Genomic DNA, 5,464 nt, shown 5'->3' on the forward strand with positions numbered 1-5,464 from the left:
CCTATCCAGGGAGTGTTTTATGGGGACAGAGCAGAGGGAGATTTACTCTGCACCTAACCCCATGCTGTACCTGTCCTGGGAGTGTTTGATGGGGACAGTGTAGAGGGAGCTTTACTCTGTATCTAACCCCGTGCTGTACCTGTCCTGGGAGTGTTTGACGGGGACAGTGTAGTGGGAGCTTTACTCTGTATCTAATCCCGTGCTGTACCTGTCCTGGGAGTGTTTGATGGGGACAGTGTAGAGGGAGCTTTACTCTGTATCTAACCATTTGCTGCACCTGTCCTGGGAGTGTTTGATGGAGACAGTGTAGAGGGAGCTTTACTCTGTATCTAACCCCGTGCTGTACCTGTCCTCGGAGTGTTTGATGGGGACAGTGTAGAGGGAGCATTACTCTGTATCTAACCCCGTGCTGTACCTGTCCTGGGACTGTTTGATGGGGACAGTGTAGAGGGAGCTTTACTCTGTATCTAACCCCGTGCTGTACCTGTCCTGCAATTGTTTGATGGGGACAGTGTAGAGGGAGCTTTACTCTGTATCTAACCCCGTGCTGTACCTGTCCTGGGAGTGTTTGATGGGGACAGTGTAGAGGGAGCTTTACTCTGTATCTAACCCCGTGCTGCACCTGTCCTGGGAGTGTTTGATGGAGACAGTGTAGAGGGAGCTTTACTCTGTATCTAACCATTTGCTGCACCTGTCCTGGGAGTGTTTGATGGAGACAGTGTAGAGGGAGCTTTACTCTGTATCTAACCCCGTGCTGTACCTGTCCTCGGAGTGTTTGATGGGGACAGTGTAGAGGGAGCTTTACTCTGTATCTAACCCCGTGCTGTACCTGTCCTGGGACTGTTTGATGGGGACAGTGTAGAGGGAGCTTTACTCTGTATCTAACCCCGTGCTGTACCTGTCCTGCAATTGTTTGATGGGGACAGTATAGAGGGAGCTTTACTCTGTATCTAACCCCGTGCTGTACCTGTCCTGGGAGTGTTTGATGGGGACAGTGTAGAGGGAGCTTTACTCTGTATCTAACCCCGTGCTGTATCTGTCCTGGGAGTGTTTGATGGGGACAGTGTAGAGGGAGCTTTACTCTGTATCTAACCCCGTGCTGTACCTGTCCTGGGAGTGTTTGATGGGGACAGTATAGTGGGAGCTTTACTCTGTATCTCACCCCGTGCTGTATCTGTCCTGGGAGTGTTTGATGGGGACAGTGTAGAGGGAGCTTTACTCTGAATCGAACCCCGTGCTGAACTTGTCCTGGGAGTGTTTGATGGGGACAGTGTAGAGGGAGCTTTACTTTGTATCTAACCCCATGCTCTATCTGTCCTGGGAGTCTTTGATGGGGGCCGTGTAGAGGTAACTTTACTCTGTATCTAACCCCGTGCTGTACCTGTCCTGGGAGTGTTTGATGAGGACAGTGCAGAGGGAGCTTTACTCTGTATCTAACCCCGTGATGTACCTGTCCTTGGAGTGTTTGATGGGGACAGTGTAGAGGGAGCTTTACTCTGTATCTAACCCTGTGCTGTACCTGTCCTGGGAGTGTTTGATGGGGACAGTGTAGAGGGAGCTTTACTCAGTATCTAACCCCGTGCTGTACCTGTCCTGGGAGTGTTTGATGGGGACAGTGTAGAGGGAGATTTACTCTGTACCTAACCCCGTGCTGCACCTGCCCTGGGAGTGTTTGATGGGGACAGTGTTGAGGAAGCTTTACTCTGTATCTATCCCCGTGCTGTACCTGTCTGAGAGTGTTTGATGGGGACAGTGTAGAGGGAGCTTTACTCTGTATCTAACCCCGTGCTGTACCTGTCCTGGGAGTGTTTGATGGGGACAGTGTAGAGGGAGCTTTACTCTGTATCTAATCCCGTGCTGTACTGTCCTGGGAGTGTTTGATGGGGACAGTGTAGAGGGAGATTTCCTCCGTATCTAACTCTGTGCCGTACCTGTCCTGGGAGTGTTTGAAGGGGACAGGGTAGAGGGAGCTCTGTATCTAACACTGTGCCACCCCTGTCCTGGGCGTGTTTGATGGGGACAGTGTAGAGGGAACTGTACTCTGCATATAACCCCGTGCTGTACCTGTCCTGGGAGTGTTTGACGGGGACAGTGTAGAGGGAGCTTTACTCTGTATCTAATCCCATGCTGTACCTGTCCTGGGAGTGTTTGATGGGGACAGTGTAGAGGGAGCTTTATTGTGTATCTAACACCGTGCTGTACCTGTCCTGGGACTGTTTGACGGGGACAGTGTAGAGGGAGCTTTACTCTGTATCTAATCCCATGCTGTACCTGTCCGGGGAATGTTTGAAGGGGACAGTGTAGAGGGAGCTTTCCTCTTTTCCTAACCCCGTGCTGTACCTGTCCTGGGAGTGTTTGATGGGGACAGTATAGAGGGAGCTTTACTCTGTATCTAACCCCGTGCTGTAACTGTTCTTGAATTGTTTGATGGGGACAGTGTAGAGGGAGCTTTACTCTGTATCTAACCAGTTGCTGCACCTGTCCTGGGAGTGTTTGATGGAGACAGTGTAGAGGGAGCTTTATTCTGTATCTAACCCCGTGCTGTACCTGTCCTGGGAGTGTTTGATGGGGACAGTGTAGAGGGAGCTTTACTCTGTATCTAACCCCGTGCTGTACCTGTCCTGGGACTGTTTAATGGGGACAGTGTAGAGGGCGCTTTACTCTGTATCTATCCCCGTGCTGTACCTGTCCTGCAATTGTTTGATGGGGACAGAGTAGAGGGAGCTTTACTCTGTATCTAACCCCGTGCTGTACCTGTCCTGGGAGTGTTTGATGGGGACAGTGTAGAGGGCGCTTTACTCTGTATCTAACCCCGTGCTGTATCTGTCCTGGGAGTGTTTGATGGGGACAGTGTAGAGGGAGCTTTACTCTGTATCTAACCCCGTGCTGTACCTGTCCTGGGAGTGTTTGATGGGGACAGTGTAGAGGGAGCTTTACTCTGTATCTAATCCCATGCTGTACCTGTCCGGGGAATGTTTGATGGGGACAGTGTAGAGGGAACTTTACTCTGTATCTAACCCCGTGATGTACCTGTCCTGGGAGTGTTTGATGGGGACAGTGTAGAGGGAGCTTTACTCTGTATCTAACCCTGTGCTGTACCTGTCCTGGGAGTGTTTGATGCGGACAGTGTAGAGGGAGCTTTACTCTGTATCTAACCCCGTGCTGTACCTGTCCTGGGAGTGTTTGATGGGGACAGTGTAGAGGGAGCTTTACTCTGTATCTAATCCCATGCTGTACCTGTCCGGGGAATGTTTGATGGGGACAGTGTAGAGGGAACTTTACTCTGTATCTAACCCCGTGATGTACCTGTCCTGGGAGTGTTTGATGGGGACAGTGTAGAGGGAGCTTTACTCTGTATCTTCCCCCGTGCTGTACCTGTCCTTGGAGTTTTTGTTGGGGATAATGTAGAGGGAGCTTTACTCTGTATCTAACCCCGTGCTGTACCAGTCCTGGGAGTGTTTGATGGGGTCAGTGTAGAGGGAACTTTACTCTGTATCTAATCCCGGGCTGTACCTGTCCTGGGAATGTTTGATGGGGACAGTGTAGAGGGAGCTTTATTCTGTATCTAATCCCATGCTGTACCTGTCTTGGGAATGTTTGATGGAGACAGTGCAGAGGGAGCTTTCCTCTGTTCCTAACCCCATGCTGTACCTGTCCTGGGAGTGTTTGATGGGGACAGTATAGAGGGAGCATTACTCTGTATCTAACCCTGTGCTGGACCTGTCTTGGGAGTGTTTGATGGGGACAGTGTAGAGGGAGCTTTACTCTGTATCTAACCCCGTGCTGTACCTGTCCTGGGAGTGTTTGATGGGGACAGTGTTGAGGAAGCTTTACTTTGTATCTAACCCCATGCTCTATCTGTCCTGGGAGTCTTTGATGGGGACAGTGTAGAGGGAGCTTTACTCTGTATCTAACCCCGTGAAGTACCTGTCCTGGGAGTGTTTGATGGGGACAGTGTAGAGGGAGCTTTACTCTGTATCTAACCCTGTGCTGTACCTGTCCTGGGAGTGTTTGATGGGGACAGTGTAGAGGGAGCTTTACTCTGTATCTAACCCCGTGCTGTACCTGTCCTGGGAGTGTTTGATGGGGACAGTGTAGAGGGAGATTTACTCTGTATCTAACCCCGTGCTGTACCTTTCCTGGGAGTGTTTGATGGGGACAGTGTTGAGGATGCTTTTCTCTGTATCCAGCCCCGTGCTGTACCTGTCTGACAGTGTTTGATGGGGACAGTGTAGAGGGAGCTTTACTCTGTATCTAACCCTGTGCTGTACCTATCCAGGGAGTGTTTTATGGGGACAGAGCAGAGGGAGATTTACTCTGCACCTAACCCCATGCTGTACCTGTCCTGGGAGTGTTTGATGGGGACAGTGTAGAGGGAGCTTTACTCTGTATCTAACCCCGTGCTGTACCTGTCCTGGGAGTGTTTGACGGGGACAGTGTAGTGGGAGCTTTACTCTGTATCTAATCCCGTGCTGTACCTGTCCTGGGAGTGTTTGATGGGGACAGTGTAGAGGGAGCTTTACTCTGTATCTAACCATTTGCTGCACCTGTCCTGGGAGTGTTTGATGGAGACAGTGTAGAGGGAGCTTTACTCTGTATCTAACCCCGTGCTGTACCTGTCCTCGGAGTGTTTGATGGGGACACTGTAGAGGGAGCTTTACTCTGTATCTAACCCCGTGCTGTACCTGTCCTGGGACTGTTTGATGGGGACAGTGTAGAGGGAGCTTTACTCTGTATCTAACCCCGTGCTGTACCTGTCCTGCAATTGTTTGATGGGGACAGTGTAGAGGGAGGTTTACTCTGTATCTAACCCCGTGCTGTACCTGTCCTGGGAGTGTTTGATGGGGACAGTGTAGAGGGAGCTTTACTCTGTATCTAACCCCGTGCTGCACCTGTCCTGGGAGTGTTTGATGGAGACAGTGTAGAGGGAGCTTTACTCTGTATCTAACCATTTGCTGCACCTGTCCTGGGAGTGTTTGATGGAGACAGTGTAGAGGGAGCTTTACTCTGTATCTAACCCCGTGCTGTACCTGTCCTCGGAGTGTTTGATGGGGACAGTGTAGAGGGAGCTTTACTCTGTATCTAACCCCGTGCTGTACCTGTCCTGGGACTGTTTGATGGGGACAGTGTAGAGGGAGCTTTACTCTGTATCTAACCCCGTGCTGTACCTGTCCTGCAATTGTTTGATGGGGACAGTATAGAGGGAGCTTTACTCTGTATCTAACCCCGTGCTGTACCTGTCCTGGGAGTGTTTGATGGGGACAGTGTAGAGGGAGCTTTACTCTGTATCTAACCCCGTGCTGTATCTGTCCTGGGAGTGTTTGATGGGGACAGTGTAGAGGGAGCTTTACTCTGTATCTAACCCCGTGCTGTACCTGTCCTGGGAGTGTTTGATGGGGACAGTATAGTGGGAGCTTTACTCTGTATCTCACCCCGTGCTGTATCTGTCCTGGGAGTGTTTGAT

Source organism: Scyliorhinus torazame, chromosome 22 (assembly GCF_047496885.1).
Source record: "Scyliorhinus torazame isolate Kashiwa2021f chromosome 22, sScyTor2.1, whole genome shotgun sequence".
NCBI classification, from domain to species: domain Eukaryota; kingdom Metazoa; phylum Chordata; class Chondrichthyes; order Carcharhiniformes; family Scyliorhinidae; genus Scyliorhinus; species Scyliorhinus torazame.